Source organism: Onychomys torridus, chromosome 2 (genome assembly GCF_903995425.1).
Source record: "Onychomys torridus chromosome 2, mOncTor1.1, whole genome shotgun sequence".
Lineage (NCBI taxonomy): Eukaryota > Metazoa > Chordata > Mammalia > Rodentia > Cricetidae > Onychomys > Onychomys torridus.
The window spans coordinates 26,611,260-26,625,468 of record NC_050444.1 but is presented as its reverse complement, the minus strand read 5'-3'; the positions used below and the strand labels follow the sequence as shown (position 1 = coordinate 26,625,468).

Sequence of the window (14,209 nt, the reverse complement as noted above, 5' to 3'; positions counted from 1 at the left end):
AACATGGGGCAGGTGAAAAGTCAGGCCAGCATGCTTTGCTATTGACAGCACTTCCTCGGACTGCACTAGGGATCTGGGGCTTTCTGTCATACAGCCCGTCTGATTTTGGAGAATACCTCAGAGCTCAGACAGTCAAGACTCACACATCACACATACCAAGCAGGGCTGCATGGTTCAGGAGCTCAGGCATGAGGACAATGTGGGCACGGCTCCCCATGACTCACATCTACTGAGGTCCCACTTCTTCTTGCAGCAGAACCAAAATCAATATCTAAGAGACTATGGGGAAATTTTGGTCTCAAAACTGGGAACAGTTGCTTCTTCTGGGAACATTTAATTGTTTGGGTTTAGAACATCATTAATCATGAAGCAACCAACACAGTTCCCTTTCAAACTGCTCATTAAATAAAATAAAGTCTGTTTCTATCACGCCCACCACAAAGGACCTTGTGGAATTCTACGGTGTCCTACCAGCCCTCCTCCTTCCATTCCTCATTTCACCCTGCCATGCTTGCTGTCCATGTGTTGTGTATTGTGGTCCTTCTGGAATAGGGCATGTTCTCATCGGTCCCCGGTTTCTAAGCTACAAAGAGCTTAGAAATACTCCAGTTCTCTCTGGCATATTTCACAGAAGAGAAACCCCAGGTCCCAGTGGTTATCGTTTCAAAGTCTGACTGCGAGGCAGGGATCCTAAAAGGAGTTTATGATTTTTAGTTAGCAGACTGTTGCCTCCACGTCACGAGACTCTTCTTTCCTGTTGAGATGGCAACGTCCAAGCGATGCCAATAAACACTTCTCCCCGACACAGAGAAACTCTCTAGGCTACACCTTACTTTAGAGGGTCACAAGATAACTCTGAGAAGTCTTATAACAAGTGAATCCACTTAATCTTCTCTAACATGTATCTGTAAAACATATCTGATTATGAATTAGAAACATCTCTTTTGGGGCCATGGTTGAGAGCTACACTTATTAAGGCTCCTTGGAACACACCTTGAGAGGTTTGGGGTCAAGACGAGATCCCAGGAATCAGGTGGAGGACAGATGTTCATCTCCTGACACATCAGCCTCTGCTGAGGGTGCTCTTGAAGGTTGTAAGTCGCTCTGTCCCTGGGAGCCCAATCTCCCAGCAGTGCAGAGGGTGCTGGCCTGCTGGAAATACTGTGTGCCAGGAGGGGCGTGAAGGAAATGTCTGGAGTTTTGTTTTTAATGATCACTGTCTTTGTCCACTTTAGACAGGAGGCGATTGTAAGTTATTTTCCTACAGACGTACATACCATCAGATAAAGGTTTGTTTCCAAGTGTGTGATGTACCTCTAGAGAGGTGACTGTTTATAGATCCAAAGGAAGCGACAGCTCAGCAAGCCTAGGGAGGTAGTCACGTGGTAGCCTAAGCCCAGATTCCAAGCTTTTGTTGGATGGCAGTGCTGACTCTGCTCTTACCACCCCTGTACTTACCCTCTCTGAACTTCTCTTTCATCGTCAGTAAGATGGGTACCCTAGTAACCACAATATGGAGCTGTGCAGATTGCAGTTTCACACCTCAGGGTTTGCTCCTCCCTTTCCGGGAGCCGTGATGTGTCCTGTTAACAGGACAACACCATTCAGACTTTGCTGTGTCTTCCCTTCATACACATTTCTCTTCACAGTGGACAAGGATGACTTACAACAATGGCCACACAAGACCTTTAGTCTTCTCCCCTAAGAACAACTGTAGCTGACCAGTTAATAGTGGTTCCTCCAAGGATCTGCCTGCCTGTGAGCTCCTACCCCCGTCCCTTCTGATGAGTCATGCTCACAGGTATGGGAAACCAGGTGTCCACAGTAACAATGCTCAGGCCCCGGCTATAGTGGTACCGGGGGCTTCAGACTCAAGAGGGACAAATGGGTTTCTCTGGGATGCCATGGATGCCAGAGTCATGATGGGCCACCAGGTCTTCTGTAGATAGCCTCGCCATCTGAGCAGCACCTCCACAGACCTCCCGACAAAGGCAGGAGTGGCTGGCCCAGCTCTCTAAGATGCCCTCGTACAACAGCATTTTAGAGATGCCAAGGGCATCTACCGCATACCCTCAGCAATCCTTTACTCAATTGTTAAAAACAACAAAATTTATATTAAAAGCTGATAAACTAAAATGCATCAACTGGAAACAAGAAAGGAAGGGAGGAAGGTTGCTGAAGATCTTAGTTATTTTTATTGATTTCTCTGTTGTTCGGTCCCAAATAGTGTCATCATATTAATGCATCCTTTATTTTTTGTTTATTTATCATCATTCTTATTTATTATTGTGGTTTGTAATTCTAAGGATTGAATGTAGGTCCTCAGGCATATGAGGTAGCTATGCTATTACTGAGCTTCAGCTTTCACCCTCTTTCTATTATAACCAGAAAAAATTAAAAAAACAACAAAATATATGATTTAGAAAAAAGAGAAATGCAAGCATATCTTTAAAAAGATTATCAACAAATACTGGAAAGTTTAAAAACTACAAAACAAATAATTTTCATTGGTCATGTCACCCGCGGTCAAGTAAAAGACGGGCCTTGACTGTGGAAGATGAGTCTTTACATAGGTTGATCTCCAAAGCCTGGAGGGTTTGCAATGATCTGAGGACCTGACACGATCAGAACTGCACACTGAGAAATCTCCTGATTTGTAAAATTCAGTAGCTGGGGGAAATATTCAAAGGAGTTATTCTTCTACATATATGGCAAGACTGGGGAATGAGGGACAATCTCATTGCAAGCTTGGGGACAAGCTCTAAACTCAGGCCTGACCTCAGCTCGAGTCTGTATTTCTGCCCCGGCAGTATCTAGTCCTGACTGCAGAGACTTTGACCGTTTCCTTCTACAGTTGGTAGCTTCCAGGTTCTAAGCACCATGGGTGGTACCCTCTCTACGCCCCTTGCTATGCAGCTTTTACTCTGCACACCTTTAAACGTGCCTTTTCTCTTATTCAGGGGCCACATAACTGTTTCCATGAGCTTCAGATTAACATCACCGGCAATGGAATGAGTGCTAAAGTACACGGAGCAACATCAAAGGCTGTCTGGAACATGCAGGAAGTCTTTCTAAAGTTCTAGGATTGAAATTCTCGCTGCTGCATATTGAGATGGGCACAGTGCTCTCATAAGGACCTTTTTATGTAAGACATGCATAATGCAGGGCGAAGAAAGGAAGCAAGGAAAACGGCTTCCCAAATTATAACTTGCATCTTGGTAATGAGAAGCTATTAAAATATATTTTAAAAAATCCCTAAGCTGATGTGTTTCTTAGAATTCTGAGGTTTCCCACTGCTCTGCCGTTTCCCATTCTGTATGCATAGCAGAGACTCCTGCCAAGACTATTCCAGTGAGCAAACAATGTCCTCTCTGTCAGAGCAGAGAATGAATAGTATCACGAAATTCTCCTCTAATGTACAGCCTACACTCCCCACCAGCCTTCCAAGGCGAGCAGCCGGGGGAGGGGAGGGGGAGGACAGAACACGGCTCTCCCCTTGCCAATCTGAAACTGCTTTCCAGAACACCAAGGGTGGGCTAACACTAACTGTGTATTTATTATCTTCTAATCAAAGAAAGTTGACAAGTAGATTTTAATTCCAATTGTCTCATCCCTCTGGATATGAATGAGTACACAGGCACTTTTGTGAGGAAAAAGGAGGAAAGGTTCATCAAGCAAAATCTCAGGGCTTAGCGAAAACAGCAGAGGAACTTCCCACAAGTTTATGTTAAGACACCAGGAGCTGAGGCACAAGTGTGAAAGTGAGTGTGGGCTCCATTGCTTCCCTTAAGCCTTGGTGTCTGCTGAGCTCATGATTCAGAGAGGAAGATCCTGGATGTGTAAGACAAGGCTGGCCCACTCTGCTCCGGTCCCAAGGACTGTCTATGTCTCCCCCTCCACGGCTCCTCTTTAGAAGAGGCATTAAGTACATAACCTTCCAAAATGAGACATTTAGAAAGCATTTTGCACACAAATCAATGAAAGGCTTACTTGGTGTACATTTTCAGAAAAGAATAGAGATTCTTCAAACTTTTATTTGTTGTCTTAGTTGGTGCAAAGTATAATGAATGGTCTAGGCCCCCCTGTATGACATGTGCAGAACATATACTTTATCGGACCTTTAATTAGAATCACTCAACTCTTTAGTCATAAAGGAATGAACACTATTTTCAGTGTAAACACATGGGCCTGCTCCCTCCTCATTTCCCACACACTTGCCGACCAGTCCCAGGATCTCCAGGGTGAGATGGTGTTCTCTTGGTTCATTTAGCGAGGCTGCAGGAAGCAGCTACAGCCCCCCTTCTTCTTTCTCCCCCTCTTTCTCTCACACAGTCCTAGTCTGCACTAGACTAGACAATCAAACCTCTGTGCGGTCCCGCAGCCATCTGAAAATGCTAACCATGCGCCCCCTTCTTCCTGCAATGGCAATATTTACCTTGGAGGAATGCTTGTCCAAAAGTACTTCTGAGTTCTAGTAATGTGTCCCGTTCAAATGTTGTTATGGGAGAGCCCCTCTCCTCCTTCCTTGGCCTGTAACCAAAAAGAAAGAAAGAATGTTGGGGGGCAGGGAAGGCGTATGGACAGGCCGTGAAAGACACTTGCCGGCTTCCTGGAAAAACCCTGGCCTGCTCACCAGACATGCAGCTTTGCACTCCTCTCTAAAGGGGCTGCAGGTTTAACTTCTAAACAGGCAAATGTACCAACAGCAGTGAATACATGTGAGTTTTTTCCTCTGAAGTAAAAGCCACATTATTATTTGATCCAATATAAAGCAATTTACTTTTTTTTTTTTTCCAAAGTCTTCCTAGTTTGTGACAGATAAATCTGTATGTTACTTAGTACAATTAAGATCAAGTAACTGTTACCAACATTTAAGGTAAAACACAGTATTTATATGAAAAGAACATTCAGACTTTTTGGCAAGGTAAGCTGTGACTCAATTGTGAAATTTTCTGATGGAAGGGAAGCTGTGGTGGTGTGGTGCCCTACATCAAGACCCAAGGGCATGTAGAGCTAATCCTTTACCATTCCATCAGCACCCCACTACGGAAATGAGGAAGATTCTCAGAAAGGGAGGCGGCTCCCAGAAGACTCCCCAGTCGTCCCCATTCATCAACTCCCGCATCCTGTCATTGGTCGGCTCTAGGGTTTTGCCCAGCCCTTCTCCCACCTCCCTTTCCTCTCTGCTTTCCTTCCCATCTTTTAACGAATCTCTTCTGTACTGATTACCTAGCTTTATCTTTTAAAATATTGATCTATGTGTATGTGTGCGCATCTGTATGCCGTGTGTGGGTGCCCGTGGAGGCTGGAGGAAGTGTTGGAACCCCTTGAGCTGGAACCAAACCTGGGTCTTCGGGAAGAACTGATGAACTGCCTCTCTGGCCCCTGAACACTTACTTTACAGGAGACACTATGATGGGGGTGGGGGGCGAGAGAGGAGAGGAGAGGAGAGGAATGGAGTGGAAATGAAGAGTTTATTCTCAGGAGGCTATTCCAACTGCTGACCAAGATCAGAACTTCTTAATTACTTCAGCAGACTGAGGTACAAATTCTGTGGTGTTTAACATTCAGTCATAGAACATGAGCCACCCAGATTTGTATTAACTGTTGTTCTTTTGGACAGATCATCATTTCTGAGTGTTGCTTTCTTCTGCTGCAGCATCAACACATTATTTATATTGTATATATTGTATTAAGGTGTAACTATTCTTTCCCTGCCATTTGTCAAGTGAGAAAGGTTGCCTTTTGTTTGCCAATGCATTCAGCTACATTGTTATTTTCTTATTTCTAAACTAAATCTAAAAAGATCAGAACGAGAGGCACAATCACCGACTGTCTTCCTCGAACCCAAATCCAGGTCTCTCTCTGTCAATCACACAAAGTGGGAGGGACAGGGTTGTGTTGGGTGAAGTGCTCCTGGGCTAAGTGACTTCTAGCGATAATGTTCTACTCTTTCATTAGTTTTCAAGTCAAACCTCCTCCCAGTCTCCTGCCATGCACGTGGATTTAGATGCAGATTCTAATCACCTCTTGGCTTCTCTATGTCAATGCCCAAGCTCAGAAAACGCGTTTGAATTAGCAGAAAGATGAGCAAGATTAATTATCCAAGTCCAATGGCTTCAGGTCAGGGTTGTTTTGTTTTTGTTTTCAAATGTGAAATTCAGTCAATGCATATTAGAAATAGTATTTCAGGGCTGGGGATGCAGTTTGTGAGTTTGTGGTAGAGCACTATGTAGCATGCTCAAAGGTCTAGGGTTAATCCCTAATATCACACACGCAAATAAAATCAAATGCATTTTCTATTACTAGATGTGAAGGAAGAGTCCAACTTAGAAACTGAACTGTCTAGGATGGTGTGCAATTTTTCAGTGTCAAAACAGCTAGAGAATGAGTTAAAAATATTCCAGGGAAACACAGTGATGGAGACAGAGGTGTTATCACAAAGACAGATGGAAACACAGATTAAATGGGAAAAAACTACCACCCATGCAAGCAAACCCATAGATTTACATTCCTTTATTTACACGGTCAATTGCCTTTTAACAGAAGTGCCAAGACCACCCAATGGAGAAAGAACAATCACTTTAGCAAACAGGGCTGGGATAGGTAGCAGCCACAGACAAGAAAGTGGAATCCTGAGTTCATGTGATATTAAAGTTAAGTTGAGATGATAAATATAAGAGGTAAAATCACACACACACACACACACACACACACACACACACACACACACACAAAACTACTATGAAGGAAAACACAGGTAAATCTCCATGAGATCAGATCTGGCCAGAGCTATTGATATGATGCTAAATGTACAATCAATAAAATATAAAATAAAAAGTTGTGAGCTTTAGAAAACACTATGTATAATAAAGATGACATCCCAGAGAAGAGAAATGGGTACAAGCCTATTTATGATAAAGGAAATGTAGTGAGAATATCTAAAACCTCTTAAAACAAAATAAAATATCCAAGTCCCAAACGAGCAAAGAGTCTTAAATAGGCATTTCTCCAAAAAGAAGTTATAAAAGGACCAATGAATTCACAGATGGTCAATGCCATCATCAAAGAAATGCAAATGTAAACTACAATGAGATGCTGCCTCATGGGTCTGAACTAAAAGCTAAGAGTAATGTGTGCTGGCAGGACGTGGAGAAATCTGAACCTGCAGCCCCTCTGCTAAGAGTGCAAGATGATCATCCACTTTCCAAATAGTCTTGAACTGCTCTGAAAGTATTAACCGTGAACTGTCATCTCATCCAACGGTTCTACTCCTAAGTACATACAAAAAGAAGCAAGAACGGAAATCCACACAAAACTTATACACAGAGGTTCAGAGTAACATGATTCATCACAGCCCCAAACCAGAACCACCCATGTGTCCATCAGCTGATGAACAGAGACAAAAATGGTAAACACACAGTCACTTATAGAATGGAATGCCATATTGACATAGGTGCAACATGGATGCCCTTTGAACACATGGTAAGGGAAAGAAGCCAGTGATCCTGAATATTATGTGATCCCATTGATAAGAAAGGTCCAAAAATGGTCAAATCAATAAAGCTGGTTGCATAGAGAAAGAGTGACTGGGAAGATGGGAGGAAGGCACTGGGGTGAAAACGTTCTACAGACGAGGCTTGCATCACTCTATACTAATTAATACCCATTAAACTGCATCATTTAAATGGATGATTGTGTGCTATGCAGATTATAGCTCAATAAAGTTCTTACTGAAAAAAATATTCCACAAAATGTAGACATTATAATATTTCCCATTTCACTCTCAAAGAACTGTCGCTAACTTGAGCTGAAGCAGAGCACTGAGCTCTATGACAAATGGTCACGTGTGAACTGCTCTGGGTAGAAGAGTCCTCACTGACATGGTGGTCCTTTGGGGCTCCTTTCATGTGTGTGACTATCTGTACATGTGTATACTGCAAAAGAGGACTGACTCAAAGTAAGCCTACACTTTCAACCTGTTAGCTCTTCTGTCTTGTGGGATTTTAGGACACCCCAAACCAGGTGTCCACTCATCTTTCTGCTCCTCTGCATCTGCATCCACAGAGCCTGTAGAATGTGAGGATCAGCATCATTTTTTTCTATACTTACTCTATGGACAGCTTCCTTATGACCAGCAACAGGTTCTGAACACTGATAGTGACATTCCCAAGAAGGTCCAAACAAGAAGGAGTTTGTGATATGCTTGCAGAACACCTGAAAGCTTGCTCTGTCCAAAGGCTCTCAGAGCCATGGGAATCATTTGATTTGGGGACCCTGGGACCTGTGGTATGAGATCTGCATTTGATAAAAGGCCTGGTCTGGCATCAACAGTCTTCTCAGTGGTCAGTGACACTATCATCTCAGCATGGGAAATCACAGCTGAACAAACAAATTCCACCAATATTGAACAAGCATCCATTGTGGATGAGGCACAGTGAATGTGATCAGTGGCACATTCCACCAGCAGCACACATTAAACAGCCGAATACTTCATGTTTTAGTCACAACCAATTCAGTTTTGGGGAAGGCATGATGATGTGTGTGAGAAGTGGTGAGGGAAGAGGGAAGGCAGGAAGAGACTTCCTGGGGCGAACACTTCCCTTTGGTTTTTGTGTGTGGTTTTTTTTTTTGTCCTTGAGCAGTTCAAAGGCAATTAATTCTCCACTGAATGTGGCTGGTCAAATCAGAGTACAGAGCCATGGTCTATGCTGCCTTGCATACCATTCTTTATACAGAAAGCCAAAGGTCACAGCAGCTTCTTATCAGCTACATTATCCTGCTGTTGTAGACATCGTCTTAGCTAAAACAAAATGTGAACTTCCTTCCAATCCACTGTGGCTAAGCCCCATCTCTCCATCCTGAGGCGTTTGCAATTGGACTGGGGAGAGGCTACTTACACAGTTTCCAGAGCAGGTCTGTGTCTCAGCTTTGGGGTACAGAGCTAACGGCCAGGGTGTTCCTGGTTCCTGCACTGTGCCATTGGGAAGCCATCTTTCACAGTTTATAGCAGCATATGGAGTTTCACCCAGATGAGGCCTAATGTTGACTGAAACAGGATTAGTCTAAAACTTCAAGAGCCTCTCTTGGAGGTAGCAATTTATTAATCAGCTCCCCTGGGATACGCCCACTAAATCAGCTATTAATCCTGTTAATTATACACATCCCCAATTTGTCAAGATAATGAATGTCAGCAATTTGATAGATTTTTGGTAAAGAAAAAAAAATCCATAAACTAATTCATGCTACTTCCCATTAGTCCATTGGCATTCTGTGATGGGTTTAACAAATTAACAATAAATTAGAGAGATCTCTCTCTATTTTAGACAGAACAGATACTCCTGTCCATCCAATTTCAATATTCAGTCCTTTTCAGCAATCCTGTGAGACAACAGTGTTAACTGCTCAGAGGCTCAGCAATGCAGTGGCTGTGCAAAGTGAGGAACCAGTGCCCTAGGCCCGTATTCCAGGAGTCTTGTTGCAGGCTGCTGGCATGGCCTGCCCTCACTAAGCTTTTCCTGTTCTTGGCTATCTCCTACCAGTTCCCCAGCTGTTTCTCTCTCCCCTCCCCCGTCCTGCTGGCCACAAGCTCAGCCTCCCTGGCGGTTACTGCATGCGTTCACAGTTTCGGTCTTCATGCCTGCATCATCTGACGTTCCTGCCTCATTGTTCCTGCACTCAAACAGCTGAAATCCCTGATGTATGCAGAGCGGCAGGCCATTAAGAGGAGGGGGTTTTCATGTTTCATTTTCCTTGTGGCAAACGGAGAAATGGAAGAGGGGAGAAAGGATAGTTGACAGAGGCCACCATGAAGATAAGGTGGCTTAGGAATGTCAGGGTTTTTTTTTTTTTTTTTTTTAAGTCATCAAAAAGATTATAAAGATGACACTGGAAAAATAGTTCCTTCTGGAAATCCTCTCAAAGGTTCAGTTTAATAAAATAATCTCTCCAAGAATAATATGCTTTCTTGAATTTTAGCGAGTCGATGATAAGAATCCTTGAATACATATTTTTATACTATCTACAGTCTCCAGACCTTGGGAAGACAGGTACCATTCTAATGCCAAGGGCTAGTCGTAAACAACTGGCATTTTATAAGCAAAAGCTTTCTATTTATAAGCCTGTTCCTTGGAAAGAGGTGAAATGACACATTAATACAAACCTTATCTGTGAGCACGTAGCGCGAGTGTGGCTTGGCGAAGAATGCCTTGCAGTTTTAACACTAGGGGCGAAATGGTGAAAGTTACGGAGCACTTTACAGGAAACCAGTCCGCCCGGCTGGTAAAGAGTGGACTAGGTTAGAGTATGCAAATGTGAGCACTTCGGGGGCGTCTACAGCATGCTTCTTGGGTATCTGGACAGAAAGCCAGTGGCACAGACACCAGCATGAGAAGGCTAGTTTCAGAAATCACATGCTGCTTTGGAGATCAGAAAATACAGAAAATGTTTCTGCTTATGACCTTTATAGGTTGGTAGCAAAAGAAATATTTAAGAATTTTCTCAAGGTGAGCAGGTGGCACATGTTAGCATCAGGAGGCTGAGGCAGGAGGATGGAGAGTTCAAGGCCAGCCTGGGCTACATAATAAGGCCTGACCCCTCACCCCAATTTAAAAGAATACTCTTTTAGAGAATGGAAATGCATACAGAACAGTAACAAAGCAATGGGAAAGTCACTTTTCATTCACTTTCTTCATTCATCTGTCAATTTTATTACCTTTCTTATGAATATAAGCTCTCCTCTTTCCCAGTCCTGCCCACTCCCTATGGCACAGAAACGTCTTTTTTGCACTGAGAATTCACTGCCATTTATCAGCTTCTGGCTTCGGTTTGGCTTTGTCTCATAGATGGGCATCTTCCTGACAGGGCAGCGAGAATGCGGACTTGTCTATCACAGCCCTAGGTCAATCTTCAGACGTGTCCTGATAAGAAATAACTTCTCTAATTTCTGTTTTCTGTTGCCACACCCAAGCGCTAGTCTCTAGAGCACCCAAGGACTGGAGGAAGCAGAGTTGTAGGAGTATAAAAGGGAGACAGGCAAGCATGGCGTTTTCTTCTTAGAAGTGGTCTAAGTGCAGGATCTGGGGCTGAAAATCAGTACAGAGACACCTCTGACACCCTCATGAGCATCTACAGGCCAAGTGCCAGCCCACGCCATCCTGGGATAGCAGGGGCATGTTGGCTGTTCTGGTGGAGCCACAGAATGAGTTGTACGGCAGGGACCCTAGGCAGGCTACCTGTGTGGGGTTACAGCGATGATGTGATGAGGCTCTGCTCATAGGCCTCCACATTTTCAAAGACTGGTCTGTAAAGTTGCCTGAGTTTCAGAAGGTTGTGTGAATAGGCAGTGGGGCTGGCTGACGTTCAGTAAATGGGCCATAAAGTAACTGTATTCTTCGTCCCCATATATACACACTTAGACTAGGTATCTATCACCATCTTTATAAGTGTATGGCATACACACACACAAACTGGTAAGAGGAAAATTCCTTAGATCAATTAAAGTGAGTTTCTCCAGCAAAATAAAACAAAAACTTGATTTCCAGTCAATACAGCTTTTGGAACCAGAGCAGGTTCTGAGAACCTGGAGCACCAATCTAATCAGACACTAATTATACAGCACTGAGACACAGGGCCCCAAGTCAATTGGTTATAGCTTAACTAGTTCACTGTTCACACACTAGTCAGTGAACTGGCTACGGCACTTTTTATAAACAACTCAAGTTCAGTTATTCTCATAAAACTCCACAGTCTGTTGTAGAATATTCTTTTAAGGTGTGTTGCTTTTGTTTATGTTATATGTTGTATATGTTGAACTCTGTGAAGCTGTGTTACTGTGCCTGTGTAAAACACCTGATGGTCTATTACAGAGCTGAGCGAGGCAGGAGGGAGAAACAGGTGGGGCTGGCAGGCAGAGAGACTATGTAGAAGGAGAAATCTGGGAGAAAAAGAAGGAGCCAGAGAAGGAGGCCAGGGGCCGCCACCCAGCTACACAGCCAGCCACAGAGGAAGAGGAGGGCTTACCCAAGGAAGAGAGTGGGAAAAGCCCAGAGGTAAAAGGTAGACAGGATAATTTAAGTTAAGAAAAGCTGCCAACACATAAGCCAAGCTAAGGCTGGGCATTTATAAGTAATAATAAGCCTCCATATGTAATTTATTTGGGAGCTAGGTGGCGGCCCCCCGAAAGGGTAAAACAAACAACAATAATAGTCTACAGCAGGCATCTGTCCAAACTCAAGACTTCTTAGAGTATATTATTTAACAACTCTCTCTCTCCCTAACCCTCTGTATACATGGATTCAAGCAGTTGCTGAATGAAAACAGAATATCAAAATATTAAAAAATGCATCATGACTGAACAGCTTTTTTTCCCCCTGTTATTCTCTAAACAATACAGTAGAACAACTACTTACAGAGCATTCATGGTCCACTAGGTGTTATATCCAAAAAAGATTTAAAGGATCCTGGAGGATGTATGAAGTTCTATGCAAATACCATGCCATTTTATATAAAAAATAAGCATCAGCATATTTGGATATTTGTGAGTGTGTGTGTCCTAAGCAACCCACTCAGATACAAAGGAGAATTGTATACACAATGACACACACACACACACACACACACACACACGCGCACACGCACACACACTTCAGTCACATTCTTTTCACACTGCTTGCAGACATCATACAAGACAACCATTGGTAGCATCTACACAGAGGGCTTGTTCTATGAGGTGTCACCACATGCAGGACACCCCAGCCGTTCTCTGATGAGAAACAATTACTTGATGATCTAAGTTGAACTTGGCAGTTCTGATACATTCAGTAAGATGTCATGCTTAGTATCTCAGAGGAAGACAAGGAAACTCACCTGAAGGTAAACAATGCATGAGCCAATGTGTGCTCAAGCACCCCAATAGAGCCATGCAGTAATCAGTGGGAGCTCGGTGCATATGGGCTGTGTTATGAGTAGTAAGACATGGTGTGTTTAGAAGAATTGAAGAGGAGGCTATATCTCGGCAGGGTGATACACTCATACTGCTGAACTGTGCATATCCAAGTATACACACTTACCTGCTACCTTTCTGAGACCATTAGAGGTTCAACTGTCTCGGCAAAAATGTACACACACACACACACACACACACACACACACACACACACACACACACACACTCACACACACACACACACTCACACACACACACACACACACTCACACACACACACCTAGATCCAGAGTCATGCACACACACTGGGAGAACATGATCCAAACTGAGACTTTGTTGCCTTAAATCAAGGTGCTGCAGAGAGCAGGAGGCCTGGCATACTTGCTTGCAGCCACTGCAGCGGCATGCCTTGCTGACACCTGGATCTTAGTCCCAGCACAGAGTTGACACAAGCTGCTGCTGTCATCCAAGCCACACACTCTGTGCCACTCTGTTATGGCGGCCCTGGAAAACCATCAGAACCAGTGCATGGAAAAGCAGCCACACTTCCTACCATCTTATCCTACCTCTGAGGCAGAGAGGGGAGGGCGAGGCAGGTAATGCTCAGGGCATTCCAGCCCTCACATCAAGGCTGACACAGCCACCTTGCTGCTGCTGTTTCTTAATTATAGAAATTCAAAGGAACATCGAAGGAGCAGGCAGGTTCACATCATTCATTATACCATTTCAAAGATGGAGCATGCATTTTAAAACATCATTTTCAGGACTAGCTTGCAGGCCTAATTACAAAAACAACATGCAGCAGAATGAAAGAGAAAATTCCGTAATTATAATTGTGAGACAGTTATGAAAGGACCCCACAAGACTTTGGGCTGGCTGGAATTCTTTGAGAACTGTTTTTACTCTACTAGAACATACTGTATAAACATTGCCATGATAGGTCACTGTTAGTTCACTTTGGTACTGGGGACTGAACCTAGGCCTTGCACATGGTAGGCGAGAGCCCATTTGTTTTCTCTGATTCCACTCTGTTCATGCTGTCTCTTCTCAGAAAAGTCATCCAGTGTTCACAATTCTGAGACCACCTGGGTTTCTGACAGCTTTCATCTTTGTGTTTTGTTCTGTTCCTCAGGACTTGCACCCATTTCAGAGTAAGCTTAAGATACTTTTAGAGCTGAGAGCAAACTCCATGACAGCTCAGCTCTGAATGGGAGGGAAAGGAAACCAAGGATCAGCTAGGACCACATAGGATCAGAGCCAGGA

At 43.7% G+C, this 14,209-nt stretch overlaps 1 protein-coding gene across 1 annotated transcript in view; it reads right to left on the bottom strand.

Moving 5' to 3' along the window:
* The window catches only part of Pag1 (phosphoprotein membrane anchor with glycosphingolipid microdomains 1), a 138,944-nt gene that overhangs the window by 51,004 nt on the left and 73,731 nt on the right, over nt 1-14,209 (bottom strand). The window contains exon 3 of the mRNA XM_036178448.1: nt 4,436-4,530. The gene's annotated coding sequence lies outside the window, so the exon portion shown is untranslated. The remainder of the gene's footprint in view (nt 1-4,435; nt 4,531-14,209) is intronic.